This window comes from Homarus americanus, unplaced genomic scaffold (assembly GCF_018991925.1).
Source record: "Homarus americanus isolate GMGI-L3 unplaced genomic scaffold, GMGI_Hamer_2.0 scaffold44760, whole genome shotgun sequence".
Classification (NCBI taxonomy): Eukaryota; Metazoa; Arthropoda; class Malacostraca; order Decapoda; family Nephropidae; genus Homarus; species Homarus americanus.
In genome coordinates, this window is record NW_024720668.1 from 3,747 (window position 1) to 23,366 (window position 19,620).

A 19,620-nucleotide genomic window follows, 5' to 3' on the forward strand; every position below is an offset into this window, starting at 1 on the left:
AGATCCCATACCCTGCCACATTATATACTGGAATGCCCATTGCTTAATGTATATAGAAATGCCCATATAAATAATGTCCCCATGCAAATAGAGTGGATGTTTGGACTGGGGTGAGGATGACTTATGTCACTTCATCCCTTTGAGATGTATTAATGTTTTTTTTGTATCTCAATAAACGTATCAATCAATCAATCGACATACGACCGCCTCGGTCGTACCAAAATGTTGTCAAATTACGTATTTTTGAATGCAGACATTAGTGATTGCGCTGTGTACCGACAACATTTTCATTTGTAATTCCCTTTAAAATGGCCGGCAAGCGTAAGAGTGAGAGTTTCGTGGTGCCGAGAAGAAAATGAGACGCCCATCTATGTACAGTATTATTTTCCCATTTTCGACTTGCGACCCGGTCGCCGGTCCCTGACCCCGTCGTAAGCCGGAGACCGACTGTACCGTAATGTACTGGCTATATACGGTATAGCTCTACTGTATATCATTATCTACAAGAGTTAAGTCGGACTCGCGAACGAGCCTCGGGAGCTCGACTCGTCTGTCGGTCGAAGAGCTCCTATACGGTATTGGCTTATAATCGACGAGTACGGTCACCCCAAAATAATATCTTTAGCCACAGGGTCGACGTGCTTCGAGGCTATTCGACCAATGTTACACGATCCGTTTCAGAACTGTTGCTAACTCTACGTCTACACCTCTGAGCACGAATGAGCATACGTATGTTTTTGAGAGATACGAATCCTCCGAGGCTTCCGATCGCACGTCAAGCGAATTGAGATTGCGTGTCGTAAATGGACGCCGACGCCGTGCCGGTCATTAATGGGATCTTACGTCAAACGAACCGAGGAATTATCGGAAAGACGCAACGGGGCGAGCGAACCCGCGGTATCGCGATGGGTCAGCCGCCACGAAACGACCGGCGACGCGCCGATTTAAATTCTTATTGTGACGTTAAACCGACACTATTTACGAATCAATAATATTTGGCAGATCCCAATTAGACCGATATACTGTATATTGCTGTAGCTGTTCACTCTAATATCAACTACTATTTCCTTGGTCACCTCTCATAAATCATACGTGTCGTCGACGACTATATTCTGCAACTCGGTACGAATGAAACCGTCACTACGACACGGTGAAATGTTCGCCTCGAGGTCCGTCTCGGTTGTGATCCGAAACTCTTCCATTTAAAGTATATTTCCATGTTATTGTAATCCTCAGTCAGGGGCTTCTTTACAAATGCCTTGCTTCTACCCAGCACGATACATACATTAATATAGCTTAATGGATTTCTTGTTATAGTAAAGCATATACTGTACGGTCGTATGTCACGCGAGGATGACTCCCTCTCTCGCTACCCGCCGTCTATGGCTGTTGCTCATATAGTGACCGGATGTACCTGTACCAATTTATGCTGATGCACTGGAGATCACATCAAAGTCTTTCACCCAGCGTTTCAAATTTTACCGCTAGAAAATCTATCAATACTTTTTGGAGACTACATAATTGAGGGGGAACTTTTTTCATTGAAGAAAAGTATCTTGGCTTTTATAATGTGAGTCTATAGGAATATTGATTCGATTTACCATAGGTTTTTATAAGACACAGTACTCTTACAAACTGGGGAATGCCTGTACAACTTTCCTAACATTCAAAGTACCACAACTAAATCCTTTTGTCAACAGAAATTATACAATTAAATAATACCATAATGTAATGACTTGTTTAATGCCCCCAACCATCCCGACTACAATCCCATTAAGATCCCATACGATCCCCGCAGGTCCCGGTCAAATAGCCGACGGTTATTTGGCCCAGAATCCGGGTCAAATAACAACTTTGTATTAAAAATAAACATTACTTATTAGTTTAACACCACATGGAGAAACTGATTACTCAAATAGGTTACGTTAGGTTGAAAATATCTTTTTCCAACGCTTTTTATGGATATTTTGAACGATTATGACTTTTGGAAAATAGATGCACGGCCAAAATGATAATTTTACCAGTTTTTATTTGGATTTTTTCTAATAAATAAATATGATTTTAATTTCTTTACACTATCAAAAACAATGAATCTTCCAAAAAAAGTTACTTTCAACATGACGGGTTAAAAAAAAACATTGAAAACCCTACCTAACCTAACCTAAACTAAACTACCTAACTTCTTGCGATGGACGAGCAAAAATTTAATCGGCATACCCGGTTTCGTACAGTCCAATAGTGTTTACACTTCGTGGATGTGACCGACGTAGAACGAAACTGCGACGATGTTGACGGATTCTTATCGTGCTTCCGGGAGAAACCCACAATTTTGCGGGATTTATTATTTAAATTTCTCTCGCTCGAATTTCACATAATCTGCTGTGACCAAACAGAGGACAGTGCAAATCTATTGTGATATTTACGCAGGAGCAAGAACTTTTTTTCTAGATATATTTAAGCCTCCTTCGTGACCTAAACGTTGAAGACGAGAACCGACTCACAGACAAAACATTAAAACACAAAAACAAAACATTAAAGAAATAACTTTTTCTGTTATCATTAGTTAAATACAGCTACTCCTCGACTTACGACCTACGACTGCCTCGGTCGTACCAAAATTTTGTCAAATTACCTATTTTCGAGTCCCGACATTAGTGATTGCGCTGTGTACCGACAAAATTTTTTTGGGTAATTCCCTTTAAAATAGCTGGCAAGCGGAAGAGTGAGAGTTCTCGCGGTGCCAAGAAGAGAGAGAGACACTCGTTTTAGATTTTCTATGTACGGTATTATTTTCGACTCGCGACCCGGTCCCTAACCCCGTCATAAGTCGGGGACCGACTGTACCGTAATGTGCTGGGTATATACAGTATAGCTCCACTGTATATCATTATCTACAAGAGTTAAGTTGGACTCGCGAACAAGCCTCGGGAACTCGACTCGTCTGTCTGTCGAGAAGCTCCTGTATTGGCTTATAATCGACGTGTATGGTCACCCCAAAATAATATCTTTAGCCACGGGGTCGACGTGATTCGAGGCTATTCGACCAATGTTACACGACCTGTTTCAGAACTGTTGCTAACTCTACGTCTACACCTTTGAGCACGAATGAGTATACATATGTTTTTGAAAGATGCGAATCCTCCGAGGCTTCCGATCGCACGTTACGCGAATTGAGATTGCGTGTCGTAAATGGACGCCGATGCCGTGCTGGTCATTAATGGGATCTTACGTCAAACGAACCGAGGAATTATCGGAAAGACGCAATGGGGAGGCGAACCCGCTGTATCGCGATGGCTCAGCCGCCAGCCACAAAACGACCAGCGACGCGCCGATTTAAATTCTTATTGTGACATTAAACCGATACCATTTACGTATCAATAATATTTGGCAGATCCCAACTAGACCGATATATTGTATATTGCTGTAGCTGTTCACTCTAATATCAAGTAATATTTCCTTGGTCACCTCTCATAAATCAGACGTGTCGTCGACGACTATATTCTGCAACTCGGTACGAATGAAACCGTTACTACGACACGGTGGTGAAATGTCCGCCTCGAGGTCCTACTCGATTGCGACGTTCCAAAACTCTTCCATTTAACGTATATTTTGATACTATTGTAGTCCTCGGTTGAGGCCTTGTTTCTACCCAGCACGATACATACATTAATATAGCTTAATGAATTTCTTGTTATAGTAAAGCATATACTGTACGGTTGTATGTCACACGAGGATGACTCCCTCGCTACCCGCCGTCTATAGCCATTGCCGATACAGTGAGCGGGCGTAACAACTTATGCTGACGCAATGGGGATCACATCAATGTATTTCATCTAGAGTTTCAAATTTTACCGCAAGAAAATCTATCGATAGTTTTTGGGGGACTGTACATAATTTGGGGGGAACTTTTTTTCATTGTAGAAAAGTATCTGGGCTTTTGTAATGCGCGTCTATAGGAATATTGATTCGATTTAATATAGGTTTTTAATGCATAATACTCTTATAAACTGGGGAATGCCTGTAGAACTTTCCTAACATTCAAAGTACTACAACAATATTAAATACAATACCACAGAGTACTTGAAGTCCAGCCAACTTCATTCTAGTTCACATCAGGTCCAAAGGTTCAGGTCCACTTTAGGCATTGATGGAGAAAGTGCCTGAAAATATTACTTAAGATAAAGTACTGCACTGTTGATATGTAAAAATTTGAACTATGTACTGTAGTCTTCTTCAACATTATGCAAATAAAAGTTTAATTAGCTCAACTGAATCATACAAGTAGAAAAAGTAGCACAGTATTTGTAGAGTATCATAATTAATAACAATGAAATTAGGCTTTAAAAACGAAGCTAAAAGTTATTAATATATTATACTGTACTGTACTTTAAAGAAAAACAAAATAAACACACATTCAAAATTGGGTATGGGATGGAAAACGTGAATCTGGGCCACAGTTTTGAGGTGTCGCGTACCACCGACGCCAATGGGACGTGACTTTAGACACAAACATTTAAGTTAATGCCCACTTTTTTAGGATTACTGTACAAGTGCACTTAAATACAAGTACTCTAATGCACTCGACTTGTACACCCGACTACGCGACGTGAAGTGACGAAGTCGGTCTCACCTTCCGCGGGTCGGCGGCGTTTCTCAGTTAACGGAGTCGTAGACGAGATCGGACGGGTCTGTACGGTCGAGTCTCAACTTGCCATGGAGGTGTGTTGTTGGTCCTTGAAGCTTCCTGGAAATGTAACCAATAGCTATACTATAATACACAACAGTGTAAAACTATTATATTATAGGCAGGGGTTATTTGACCGGTACTCGGCACAATATCCACTGATTATTTGACCGAGATCTAAAATAAAACAATACTTTTGCCCACAGAAACTTCTACAATTAAATAATACCACAGTGTAATGACTTGTTTAATGCCCACAATCATCCCGACTACAATCCCATTAAAATCGTATGCGTACGATCCTCGCAGGTCCCGGTCAAATAGCCGACGGTTTATTTGGTCAAATAACAACTTCGTACACATATAACAAAGGCACTTGTTTGTTTAATACCACATAGAGAAACTGATTTCTCAAATCGGTTAGGTTGAAATTAGGTTTTTCCAATAGTTTTTGATGTGTTTAGAATGAGTGTGACCTCGGCGCTTCGCCGAAACTACAATTTTCCGTGTTTTTATTTTGTTTTGCTTTTTCTAATAGAAACGTGTGACCTTTATTTCCTTTAACGCTAGAAACAACAACAACAACAATCATTCTTCCAAACTGAATTACACTTTCAACATGAGAGGTTAAACAAAATTGAAAACCCTATCTAACCTTTTGTGACGGATGCACAAAAAATGAATCGGCACACCCGGTTTCTTACGCGACGCATCGCGGTTACATTTTGTGGACGTGACCAAAATAAGACGAAGTTACGACAATATTGACGGATTCTTATTGCACTAGCGGGCAAAAACTTTTGCGCAATTTAATACTTAAATTCCTTTCGTTTGAATTTCACATAATCTGCTGTGACCAATCAGAGGACAGTTCAAATCTATTGGGATTGCAAATTAGTTTCTTAAACGTATTCCAGCTTCCCTAGTGACCTATAAATGCTAATGACTCACTGACAAAACATTAATGAAATAACTTTTTAATTTATCATCAGTTAAATAAAGTAACCTTAATATATTATTTGAAGTGTTAAGGGATAGGAAAGGTTAGGTTAGGTTTTTTCTTTTTTTCTCAGAACACCACTACCACCAGCAAGAGTTTTTCCGATTTGGTTCATATTTTCCATAGGTGTTCTTATTATAATATTTTAAAAGAGGCGACAACTTTTTATTTTAATTAAAAACACTTTTTTATTCATTTTTTATATGATCTTAAATCACTTGTAATGGATAGCTAGAAGAATATTTGAACATATCATAATGATGAGTGACGCCTCATGTGCTGCTTATGGTACAACATATCAAAATAAGTACTTTGTTTAATATGGCAATTCCACGCCCCGGCTAGGAAGTTAGGTAAGGTTAGGTAAGTCGCTTTGGTTGGTTATATTACATCAGATTATACAGTATAGTATTAGCTTCTAGCAAATGTCGCCTCTTAAAATACTATAATAACATCATCATCTGGAAAAAATGAACAAAATCAAACTCGTCCCGGTAACTGAGGTCATATCTCCATAACGGCTCATTTATACCAGAAATGAAGGTTAGAATTGCTCGAAAAACATAATACACTAGGGAAAACCTATTTTTGCCATTTCACTTGTCGCTAAACGAATCTCGGGGATTTTATAATTGCAATCGGTAAGTTTGACAATTCTAAGACACTTTTCTTCAATAACATTTCTGGAACAAAATACGTTCAAGCGAGATATTTAACAGTTCATTATGTATGTCTGTTCATGGCGGTACACACCCACGTTAGCTTAGGTTTGGTTAGGTTAGGTTAGGTTAAATCCAAAACTTTTTCCGATGGGTTTTGGTGCGTTTTGGACACTTTTTACCTCGATTCTTATAGCTCTAGTTTCTGAGGGGCAGGGTGGTAAATTTTTACAAGTGGACAACCATTGACTTTTTGTTGAGCAATGTGTTTTTCCAATAGTTTAGACAATGTTAAAACACGTTTCTTCTACGACGTTTTCCTCAGAAATTACTTAAAATTACCTAATCTCCCTGCTATATTTAAGTCATTTGTGAGGGAAACGTCATTGAAGAAAAGTGGGTTAATATTGGTCCATTGGCTGTCCGCAGGTTCCCGCCATGTTTACCCGAGGTTATACTCCTAACTCGTCTCCTCCTCGTAGGTTAGGTTAGGTAGGTTCTTTGGTATGAGAATTAGTTTTTGGTGTACTTTGGTGTTTTATTCAAATTTGACCTCTATTTTATTGGCAAAATTAGCAGTTTGTTAAAATTGAAAATGTTATTTTTTGGCAAAACGTTACTTTACAAAAGAAAAGGGCACATTTGAGTAAAACACTGAAAAATCTAAAAAAAAAAACATTCTCATACAAAACCCGAGGACAGCCAATGGACGAATATTTTCCTAAACCATCGGAACAACACATTGATCAACAACTCCATGGTTGTCCACTTATATTAATTCACCAGGGGCTTATCTCAAAACTATTGATTTGCGCCACAAATGAAGGTCAAATTCGTTCATTACATCAAAAACCACCGGAAAAACATACTTTCAACTTTGATGTTATATAGTGGCAACAATATACCAATACAGTACTTCACTAGACGACCCAGCACAATTAACTAAATTAACCATTAAATACACTCTGTCTAACCATAATAACTCTCCAATAACTTCTTAGTATTATTAATGTTAAATATCTGGTATAATATTATGAATAAATGTCTTACCGATGCCTCAGGCCGATATTTTCGGGGCTGTCAGATCGTGGTACACTTAGTCCGTCCTCCACCTTCTTCCTCTGTCTTGTGGCTCCAGCTGGTGATGGATCCAAGAACCACCAGACGAGAAACTCTCCCCCTGTACCCCGTGATGAAGGTTTAGTAGTGCTGTTAACTCATAGATGGCGCTCACCTCCATATCATTCCGTATCTTATTACCTTTTTACGTTGAATATATAAAACAGCTATTTGAATTATCATTTATTACCATTTACATAAAACTATGTTAGCATATAATAGAGTCTGTGAAAATAAAATGATTTTTAGTGTGAAATAACTGAAAAACATAAATATTTCAGTAATTTAACAAGAAAGAAAATGTGCCTTCGTTCTTGGGGCACTACAGAAACTTGTACTTCTTGGAGGAACTAAAGCAAATTATAGATCTATTTTATATATATATACAAACTTTGAAGTATTCTCACCACATTCATTAACAATACTGTACGTTAGTAAAGCCTATATGTTGGTGGTACTTATATACTGCCTGGAATACTTAAGTACTGCTGGTTTACTTAAAGGGTGAAACTTTTATTATTTAGAATCAGTGTGACGTTGAACCATTTTTATTGTTAGCAATACTTGTCACGATGTTGTCCAATAAGGCTTCTGAGACTCTATGGTTTGCTTGAATGGCTATAGGCAGTTGCTTACACTGTTAAAGAGGCCAATGAATTCTATAGTAGATTTAGGAATGTATAGAAGGAACCCAGCCAGACATTTATTGAATTAGTTTATTTTATTACCAAGCTTAAAGACTTTTCATTTTTAAATAAGCTTATTATGAGTGACCATTATCTACAGATTCAGATGTGTATTTATGTGGAAGTGACAAATGTAGAGAAACTTCCAACTTTAATATGCGCTGTATTTCTTTTATTCATAATCTTTCACATCAAAGTCAATTGTGATCTGGTTTTTGAAGTTTTGATAAATATAGCATGACGAATTCTACGACTTTCTATGGGCGGCCAGAAACAGACACCACCACAGTAAAGCCGCTAATGGTTGTTACGCCCGTTTAACTCCCGGTAAACCACATTCATTAATCTCTATAGTGAAAAATTAACAAGTTATAAATAGAAAAATATTAAACTAGCAATAGAAAGGCGATAAATAATCACGACATAGTGAAGTTTTATGGAACAATTATCGAGAAATGAAATGTCTTAAACACTTGTGATGAGGTGGTTAGCCCAGTTAAGAGGTGGTTAGCCCAGTTAAGATTTTCCCGCCTAATTCACATGTATCACCCCCCCCCCCCCACCACTGCCGTCCTTAAATACTCTGAAAGCTGTGACGGGAGGTCAGTACTGATCATAACCTCAAAGGAAGTAATACTACTGGATCCATGGATATACATCTCTTCATTCTTCAAATGCTGGTGTTATTTTTCTTGAGTACAATTTTCTTGTTGGTTAAAAATGAGTTTTGTTGATTAACTATTTATATTTGATATAACTTGGTTATATATTAATGTATTTAGTGAATTATTTCTGTGTGATTGAGTTTGATACAAAGTATACTTCTATATTTAATCTCTGATTACTTGCTTGTTCCAGATATCCGAGAACTACGTGGAATAACTACTGGAAATGGTTTAGTGAGGGGATGATTTTGAGTTTCGTTCTAGTTGAAAGTGGACCAATCCAGCTTCACCCACGGCACAGTGACCTACCTACCTTCGTTATGTGGGCAGTTAAGGACGAACCCGGCTAGAGTGGGGAAGAATTATAGGAGCGGGAACTGCTGTATTTATTTAACTGTAGATATGATCGACATATTTCTACAATAAACTTGATTTTAAATTTTAAAATTCCGTTTTTTAGTTCCTTTAATAACGGTGTTCTGGGGAGTTTTAGACCAATTTAAGACTAGACTCGACATTTCTCTAACTTGTATACAATTTAGCAGCTTAAAAAATTTAGGTTCACATAAGATCGGAAACTACTATTGTTCTTGCTAGATGAGCCTTAATTCGGCTTCAACACGCCACCAGACCATCTAGCACAATACATTTACTTGGTAACTTCAATCGAGCAATGTGTGAACTCTAAACTTTCATCCATCTGAAGCTTCCCACCTGAATGAATGTACGAATGGAATCTCGAGCCTAGAGCAAAGGTTTTTTTAACTGATCATTGATTATCTGCCAGGGAAGCAATATAGAAATTAATATACCTTACCAGTGAGGATAGTAGGCGTGTATCCTTACTGCACCTGGTGTCCACAGCCACTTTCTCAAACCTGCACAGGAGTCCACCTGGTCCCATACCTCCTTGAAACCTGGCAGTTTAGGTGGCCGAATTTACTGTTGAATACATATAAGATGCTGTGTGGTCATGATACAACCGACTCTATACTTGTTAATGTAAATGCTCCATCAATTCTTGTCTTTGAACCCCTTGTGCTTTATCGTCCATTTTAATTCCATTTTTCCCTTGCCAATTCATAATCGGTATAAATAGAAAGGTGGTAGTTCAGTGGCCAGTAATTATGGTGGAAGACCCACTTGGTGAATACCCGAGGGAAGAACAATTCTGTATTTGAGGCCAGATTCCTGCTACCACAATGACCCGAAATGGGAGGATAAACGAGGAAAATTGAGTTTATATAATGCTTGTATAACCTAGCTCAACACGGTACATGTTCTGGGTGAGGTCAGTAGTTCTCCTGGTCTGGCTACTGAGGAATGTCTCCAGCACAATACTAACGCCTACATTTCCCCCAACCACTCGAAGTAGCTTCTCCTTCACAACCTCGAGGCCCTTGTACTGGTAGCTCCTACCCTGAATCTGTAGGCAGCAGCGTTTACTTTTATCCTCTTCGCCACTGATCGGCTTGTTAGCCGCTTGGGCGATCGGTCACGACTCTTTTCCTTTATATTCTTCACCAAAAGGTCGGCTCGCTAGCCGCCCGGGCGATCGGTCACGTCTCTGTCACGCACTGTTGGCAAATACTGGGCATGCACCGGCTCCTGAATGTACCTGAACCCGCTCCAGTGTTGGTCAAGTCTTCTCTTGAAAGAGCTCACACTCGGTGCCGTCACAACACTTTCTGGTAGATTGTTCCAAGAGTTTACAACCCTCACTCCGAAAAAGTTTGCCCTCACGGTTTTCCGGACTTGCGGCTTCTTCAATCTTGAGCTGTGACCCCTTGTGGGGCGAGCGTCCGCCAGCTCCAAGTAAGGACACTCAACTGAGTAGTGCCCCCTGAGATGCTTATAAACCTCAACTAGGTCCCCCCTTGCCCGTCTGTAGTATAAGCTAGGCAAGTTCAGGCGCTCCAATCTCGCAGGGTAGCTGAGATGCCGAAGTGCAGGCACCAGCTTGGTGGCCCTCCTTTGAACATTTTCAACCAACTGACAGTCCCTAGCATATCTCGGGGACCAGATGGGGTGACAGTACTCCAGATGGGGAAGCACTTCACTCCTGAAGATCGTCACGAGGGACGGACCGTCTAGATATCTGAACGACCTTCTTATAAGACCCAATAATTTATTTGCCTGATTTACCTTCTTCTCACAATGGCCCGAGAACTTCAGCTCATTGTCAACATACACACCTAGGTCCTTCTCACACACAGTCTCAACTAGTACATTTTCTTCATCCCGTTGGGACATATGGTACGCCTCCTTACCGTTGGTACGCCCCAGGTGCATCCTCTTACACTTCGTGACATTGAATCTCAGCAGCCATTCCTTCGACCATTCCTGGAGCCCACAGAGGTCCTTCTGCAGCTCTTCACAGTCCGCTTGGTTCTTAATTTCCCGAAATAACTCGGCGTCATCGGCAAACATTTGTATGGAGGAGTGTACAACGTCAGGCATATCATTTATGAAACAAACAAACAACAGCGGGCCCAATACACTACCCTGCGGTACCCCACTTGTTACAGGTACAGATGACGATTTCGTGCCATTAATCACCACACATTGCTTGCGGTCATGTAGAAAGTCTTCTATCCACGCTAGGACATTTCCCCGAATTCCGTACCCTTTCAGTTTGATTTTCAGCCTTTCGTGGGGTACACTGTCGAAAGCCTTGGCAAAATCTAGGTAAATATTGTCGATATTACCACCCCGTTCTAGAATATGGGTCCAAATATCCAATACCTTGAGCAATTGTGTCAAGCAAGAGCGCCCCGGCATAAAACCGTGTTGGCAATCTTTTACAAGGTTGTTTCGTAGTAGATGTTCCATCGCTGCATCTCTGATAATACTCTCAAGTACTTTACATATTATGCTGGTCAGGCTCACCGGTCTATAGTTGTTCGTGGAGTGCCTATCGCACTTCTTGAAGATAGGACTCACATAAGCCACTTTCCATTCACTGGGGACCATTTGTTCATCCAGGCATTTACAAAACAGAATCTTCAGGGGCTCTGCAAGCTCGTTGCACAGCTCCCTTAGCACTCTAGGATGCACCATGTCAGGTCCAGGACTCTTATGGACCTTTAGCCTGGACAGTTTATTTCTAATACCCTCTTCTGTGAACACAATGTGGGTCAGTGCTGTGTCGAACCGTCTGTCCTCAAACGCAGGAAGGTTAGTTGCATCCTCTCTTGTGAACACTGAGAAAAAGAAGCTGTTCAATGCCTCAGCTTTATCCTGGTCAGAATCTGCGTAACTACCATCTTCAAGCCTCAGGTCTGATACTCCTACTCGCGTTTTCAATTTCGACTTTGCATAGCGGTAAAACGCCTTTGGGTTTGACTTGACCTCGCGTGCAACCAGCCTTTGGAACTCCTTTTCAGCCCTCCTACACTCTATCTTTGCTTGGTTTCTGGCTCTTGCATACATCCTCCTGTCTTGCTCATCGTTTGACCCAACCCACGTCTTGAATTTCTGGGTTTTCTTCTTAATTTTCTCGACCGCCGCATGGTTCATGTGTAGGGATCCCCTCGTATTCCTAGAAGCACTGGGTTTGGTCTTGGGTATATATTTATCGATCAAATGGGTCATTTTACTAGTTATGATATTCAGCGTAGTGTCTGCGTTCTTGTACCTTAATAAGTCAGGCCAGTTGATACCCCTCATCTCTTCCCTCATCCCATTGTAATTTCCCTTGTAATATTTGCACCTTGGCCTGGCCTTATCTTGAGCTAGGTAACAGTTAAATCTGAATGACATCACTATGGTGACTGGTGCCAACTGGGGCAAGGTGTTCCGGTTTGGCCACCATGCCCTCCTCGTTTGTTATGATGAGGTCAAGTGGCTTGGGTGTTTGCTCCCCTCTGTAATGTGTCGGGTCTCTCACATGTTGGAACAGAAAATTATCTCTCAGAGTTTCTACAAAAAGAGTAGCAGGATTATTCAAGTCATTCGGGGTTGACTCGTTTCTCCAGTCGATGTCGCCATAGTTAAAGTCCCCCATGATAAGGAGGTGGCTGGGGTTGAGCATCGCCGCATTGTTTATTAAGGTTCTTAAGTTCCTTTGATTTAGTGGTCCACAGTTCGGGGATCTGTAGATACACCCGACGATAAGTAAGTCCACTCCTACTTCATATGTTTAGGAACTCCATTGGCCACTGAGCTCACTCGTCTTGGGTGGTAGATTTACATAACTTGTTACCTTAAGTATAGCTGTACTACTACACCCTCCACCACTGCTAGTACTCGTCACCATAATTACTACTGTACTTATTACAGTACTACCACTACAGTAACGTACTCCCAACCTCCATTACTGTACTGTCATTCACATTATATTACAACATTCCTATACAAGAAACCGTTGATTGTTTAACCCTTCACTAATAGTCCTCACAGCTACAGTAGATATATCTCCCTACAGTGTATACCCCGGTACCCTTAGTTATCTACATGCACAAGGGGATACAGACGGGATATACTATGACACTATTTAGCAGAAAATACAGCAGATAAACTGAATTACAACTCCTAACTGGGGCTGACATGTGACAAGTTTTGTTGCTGTATAGAAGTTATATACACCGAGAGGGGTAGAGGGCCTCAAACTGTACAAGACAAAGAACAAATTAATGGAAAGTGGAAGCAAACCATAAGTTGCAATTATATTGTACAACAAATAAAAAATCTGGAGAACAATTGCAAGTAGTGCCAATAAACTTGGAATAATAAAAAAAAAGTAACTGAAAAAGCTGCTATATTAAGTACATTTGAGAAACAAACACACTTGGAAATTTATAGTCAAATGCGAGACTGGGGGTAACTTAGGCATTGTTATACACAATTATATCAATGTACTGAAATATACAGCTCTGTTACGTCACCCTCGGACTGTCCCAGCTTCGTCCCGGACACTCGACTCTGGAGCCGGTGCTCTCACTCTCCTCCGGACTGACTGTTCATAATGCCTGAGATTTCTATCGTTATTTACAGAAGCTGGTCGGGCTACGGTGATTGACATTATGCGTATCGGGTTTATTTCTATATCTACAAACGTGTAAATACATTAAGTACTCTTTTGTAAGTTTCCATTCATTGCACTGTCAAAGGCGATTTTTGCAACTCTTTACTGGGAGAGCGATCTTAATAATACGATAATGCACACGATTCTGCGACGTCGGAGCGTCGGGGATCTCACGGGCTGAACACACTGAGCGAGAGGTGAGTACGCCGGCCAGGTTGGTGGCCTGAGTCATGAGGGTGTTCATGGAAGGATGGTCCATCCAGCGCCGCCCGGACGGTGGAGTGGTAGGTGGTGGCCACGTCCCTCACCTTCACTACCACGTGGAGAGGCGTGGTAGTGTGCCGCACCACCTGCTGGGTCACGTCCACCATGCGCTGCATCAGCTTCATACACGTCGACAGACACTGCAATAACGTGTCTTCGGATTCTGTGGCCGACTTGACGAATAACTTCGAGGCCGTTACGAACCGTCTCTATTCACTGGTGAGAGCCTCTCTGGCCTCCTGGAACTTTGCCTCGTCTTGAGTGGCGGTGCCGCTGAAACGCTCAGCTTCTGCACAGGTCGCTACCATCTCCGTCGGGGACTGACCGACCGCTCCGGTAAAACGGCGGAAGGCATCTCTAGACGCCGGAGGCATCACTTCTGCTTCTTCTAACGAATCTTGATCGAAGCTACCAGAGTCCGGGGAATCGTCCGGATCCGTGCCGTTGACCGTCTTGTTTTTGGGAGAGAGTTTTGGCGACTTCTTGGTTCAGGCGGTTTTTAAGAGCCACGCTGGAATTATCCAGTCCGGGCAGTCTCGAAGCAGTGGAATTTTTGTCGGCGGTTCGCACGGGACTTTTGATGCCGTTGGCGGTGGCCGGCGGCGATGCCGGAACTCTCCGAGCCGGCGACTGACTATTCTTGGCGGGGAGCCGAGGCTTAGGTTCGTCAGCATCGGCTGGCTGCCTTACGAGTGATTCTGGGAGTCTTTTGGGGGGAGCGAGTACCCTCTCGAGGCAGTGCTGGATTTAGACCTGTGGAGGCCCATGGGCAGCCAGCCTCTTTGTGGAGGGCCCCCTCATTATAACTACCCAAGAGGGTGGGGTGGCGAGTGAAGCGAGCCTAAACATCTGGGCGTTCCGGGGGGGCGCTATAAGCCCCCCGGGAAAATTGTGAAATTTGAGCATTTCTTAGGAGAATTTTGAAGCCATATGCAGTTACACTGAGGAAAGTAGAACATTGAGACATTTTTAATTAACTGTATATTTATTGATAGAGTACAAATTCCAAACACACACACAAAAGTGAGACATGACTGGAGTCATTCATGTGGTTTCAAGTCGGTTCATAGGAAAACCAGGTTTTCATGAATTTCAAGGAGTTGCCTGCCTAATTTCTATCACGCTTCTTGCTGAACATAGTTTTACGTGATGGATTAGATAAACATGAATTTTAAAGGATGAAAACAAAAATAATCCAAATAAAATATTGTAAGATGTGGAGGCCCCTGGGCAGCTGCCCACTTTGCCCACTCCTGAATCCAGCCCTGCCTCGAGGAGAAGTGGGACTGCTCGCGGGAGCCTTACGCCGGTAGGTCCGGAAGGAGCCATTAATTTGCCCGAAGGACGCAGACGGTGTGTGCCTGGCAGATTATTCGTAGGAGAAGTAGTTGGGCTGAGCTGTGGCTTGCGAAGTCTGGAAGGCACCGAGGGTGGCCGCTCTGAGTTATCTGGCGAGGGACTCCTTACGCGCTGGTGATGGTGAACGAAGGCCTTTGTTCTGCATACCTGCCTTCACATTGTCCTGAGGAAGAGAAATTTTATTTACTAAAATTAACAGATAATGCTTCATACATATTGCACGCACGCACGCACCATCAATTTTCTTCAATCAACCAAACTTATTAACATATTCAACTTTCTTTACTCAACCAACCACATCAACAGCACCAACCTCAATTATCATCCCATCGTGGCAAACACCAATCAATCATGGTGACACTACATATCCTACTATAATCTTACTTTCATCAGCAACAACTTCACCTCTCCCTCACATACAGTACACTGCCTATAGACAACAATCAGTATTTATCTAATACATTTTCTAACGTTCCTACATTGCTTTTCTAACGACTCTATCCGGGTCCTTAAATATCATAAAAACATTATCGATTTCATTAGATAATTTTACATGTAAGTTTTATGCTCCTTAATTTAAAAAGTGACCCACATAATCTCTTCCAAGTCTGGTTCCAAACTCTTCTTCCACTAGTACACTTTTCCTACCTTATATCTCAAAATCTTCCCTCTGTCATTCTATTGATTCTTTATTAAACATAATCAATACACTTTTGTTATTCTATTAAAACCAAGATTTATAACATCCCTATTCTGTATTATTCTAGGTAAATAGACAGTTTCAATATGATTACTAAAGAGATCCCATCTAACCGTTTCCTCTCTTTTAAGTTTTCTTTTATCACATTGAATCTTTATTTCTCTCAGCGTTAAACAGGATAACTCTGCCTCTCAGCTGTTACATTTACCAACTTCTCATAATAAAACCTTTACCTCCCTCTACCCTCGTCTTTTTTTCATATTGTATCCATGCTACCGATCGTATAAAGAATTAAACACATCAGTACATAAAATCAATTTTTTTTCCAATTCCCAAAAATAGAGAATATATTCACCTCCAGACTGGCTGAGCTGTAGTTCATTAATGATGTTTAGAGATTTATTGAAAATTTTAAGAGTAATTCTTCAGTAGAGGAATTCACTGGAGGACGACGCGAGAGAATCGTTACTGGAGGCTACCCTTTGTTTGGAGGGGGACCCCGGGGAGGCTTTGGCTTGGCTGACGTCTTCGCTGGAGGCCGAGGCTTTGGTGCTCGACTTCAGGATGGTGATGTAACTGGCGTGACTCGTCATGTCGTCTTGAGAGGCAGACTTGGAGAGGTTACCTGTGCTCATAGATATACTTCTCTGGATTTTTGACGAGGGACGAGAAGGCTTGGATTTCTTTGGGTTAGTCAGAGTGCCGGTTCGTGTGATGGGCGTTCGTGGAGGAGGGGGAGGTGGAGAGTCCTCCTATTTTCCCTCTGCCTTACTGGTTGGCACGGTCTTTTGGCGCTGAAGAGAAGAGGCGGTCCAGTTTCCCCCAGAGCTGAAGGTTCGTACTCTGGCCGTGACCGACGGATGCTTGGAGTCGCCGCTCTCCCGACTTCCGCCGGTATTTTTGGCACTCGTCATTTGTTGAGTGTCGAAACCTTTGAACATCTTATCATTTTCCTCTAATGCCTGTGCCAATTTGGCATGCAGTTCATGTCCTACATTAGAATTATTTGATCTCGGTAGCAACTGACGATTGTCTACGGAGGCACTTGAGGTAGGCAGACTACCGTAGGCAGTCCTGGGAGGAACTTCGAAGCGCCTCTGCAGAGATGCGACCTTCCCCGCTAGGTTGGCACGCTTGGCCATCGTCTCTGAGCTGACGTGCACCTCGCCCATGTCGTGGTCCTTCTCCCCGACCTCCATGTCGCTGTTGTCCTCGCACACCATCTGTAACGATAAACCAATTTAGCTCATTTTTGTACTAAAAAATTATATCTTAAAGTAAATACCTCCTACATCACTGTTTGTGATATACTTTCAGAAGGAAAGAACTAACAGCAAATACTTTAGGTAAAAACAAACATTTGCTGGTACGGCAGTAATGAATGTATCATGGGTTTGAGTCCTGGCTGAGACACACATGAGAAGGGTGTTATCCAGTGACACTCCCAAATATTATAGATTTCTTCCTGTACGAACACCTAACACTAGTGTTCACAGCAAATTAAAAAAGAACAGACCAACTGGCCCAGCAGCTAATAAACTTTTAAGTGGTGGAATGATAAATTAATAAATTAACAATATTCTTTTACTACAGGAGAAATCACAATAAAACTTAACCATTTTAACCCATTGAGTAACACATTTCTCCAACCTGAAAACAGTCTGACATTACCCATAACAAAACACCTAGAGTGATACTCCTCCTTAAAGAGATAAACAACCTGAGAGTCATACATACCACCAGGAAATGTGATTTTAAATGGCCTCCCTGTTTTCCTAAGTACCGTATTGTGTTGTATAAAACTGTACAGTATTTATTATAAACTCATAACTAATTATTACAGTGCGGTAATCTTCTTACACGATGATGTATGTTACACTGTACGGTAAATCAATAACATCTATGAACAGAAACAAATTCATTTAGTTCAGACAAACACTTCCACAGTACACTTACAGTAATACAGTATTGCATTTAATTGTAGAAAATTAGATGAACCTCACAACAACTCACCCTACTGATTCCTTCTTGGGCTCCGTATAATGTCGAACGACCTGTTGTCCTTCTCGTCCGAGGGTGGAGGAGGCGGCGGGATAATAAACGCAGAGATGTCGTACTCGTTCCCCATCTTACGGTTCTCCGCGCACGTCTGAAGGTTCTGTAAACGGCATCGTATATACAGAACAATTCTCTATTTGTAAATAAGGGAATATCTTGGAGTTCCATGTACTGTATAGTCATCAAAATGGATAAAAACAGCAGCATTATAATGAATGCATAATCACTACATTGCTTACCACACCTCCTTCAGCTGGTGGAGGAATGGTAAGGTTTGCAATGAAGGAATCTATATCTTCGCCCTCCTCTAAGTGAATGCCGGGCTGGCGTAGGGCGGCCAAGGTGAAGCTTGGATCCCTCGCTCCTCCGTTGCCACCCAAGCTTTTGTTGACTACCGCTCCTCCGGTCAGTGGGGAGAAGACGGAGTCACTGAAGACGATGCTGATATTAAGGCTGGTCGGGGAGGTGCTGTCCTCCGTGTCACTTGCTCCTGCTGGACACGTGTAAGACGAAGCTCAAGACCCAATGCTGGTTTTTATTACAGTGACTTATCGTTATTTTACCTTATCCTTCACGTACAATTTTATTTATACAGAACACGTCCTTGATTTTAATGTATACAAGTTTGTTACCTTACAACCTGAGTTATAAATCTTTTATATCTGGTATGAATTCTACCCTTGAAAAAATCCCAAATTAATGAGTCAAAATAAGTCTCTAAGTTAATATGTCAGTGTACGATGTGGGGAGAGTGGTGTCCCTGGTGTGTGGGTAGAGAGGTCCCCCTGGTGTGTGGGTAGAGAGGTGCACCTAGTGTGTGGGTAGAGAGGTGCACCTAGTGTGTGGGTAAAGAGGTGCACCTAGTGTGTGGGTAGAGAGGTGCACCTAGTGTGTGGGTAGAGAGGTGCACCTAGTGTGTGGGTGGAGAGGTGCACCTAGTGTGTGGGTAGAGAGGTGCACCTAGTGTGTGGGTAGAGAGGTGCACCTAGTGTGTGGGTAAAGAGGTGCACCTAGTGTGTGGGTAGAGAGGTGCACCTAGTGTGTGGGTAGAGAGGTGCACCTAGTGTGTGGGTAGAGAGGTGCACCTAGTGTGTGGGTAGAGAGGTGCACCTAGTGTGTGGGTAGAGAGGTGCACCTAGTGTGTGGGTAGAGAGGTGCACCTAGTGTGTGGGTAGAGAGGTGCACCTAGTGTGTGGGTAGAGAGGTGCACCTAGTGTGTGGGTAGAGAGGTGCACCTAGTGTGTGGGTAGAGAGGTGCACCTAGTGTGTGGGTAGAGAGGGTGCCCTGGTGTGACAATGGGTGGGGTGATCCTGGTGTGTGGGTGGGGGTGCCCTGGTGTGTGTGGGTAGAGAGTGGTGCCCCTGGTGTGTGTGGGTAGAGTGGTGCCCCTGGTGTGTGG

The 19,620-nt window shown here is 42.1% G+C and overlaps 3 long non-coding RNA genes across 3 annotated transcripts; 1 reads left to right on the forward strand and 2 right to left on the reverse strand.

The window, feature by feature from the left end:
* Positions 1 to 201: 201 nt before the first annotated feature.
* On the reverse strand, positions 202 to 7,531 carry LOC121860681. Its single transcript, XR_006087908.1, has 3 exons — positions 7,394 to 7,531; positions 4,631 to 4,744; positions 202 to 4,160 (listed from the first exon to the last, which is right to left on the reverse strand). It is a non-coding gene; the product is annotated as an uncharacterized LOC121860681 (long non-coding RNA).
* Positions 7,532 to 7,721: 190 nt separating this feature from the next.
* Positions 7,722 to 9,260, forward strand: LOC121860682. The gene is made up of 2 exons (XR_006087909.1): positions 7,722 to 8,844; positions 9,007 to 9,260. It is a non-coding gene; the product is annotated as an uncharacterized LOC121860682 (long non-coding RNA).
* A 5,985-nt stretch (positions 9,261 to 15,245) lies between these two features.
* On the reverse strand, positions 15,246 to 18,953 carry LOC121860683. The gene is made up of 4 exons (XR_006087910.1): positions 18,460 to 18,953; positions 18,176 to 18,320; positions 16,518 to 17,385; positions 15,246 to 15,625 (listed from the first exon to the last, which is right to left on the reverse strand). It is a non-coding gene; the product is annotated as an uncharacterized LOC121860683 (long non-coding RNA).
* Between the last annotated feature and the right edge of the window lie 667 nt (positions 18,954 to 19,620).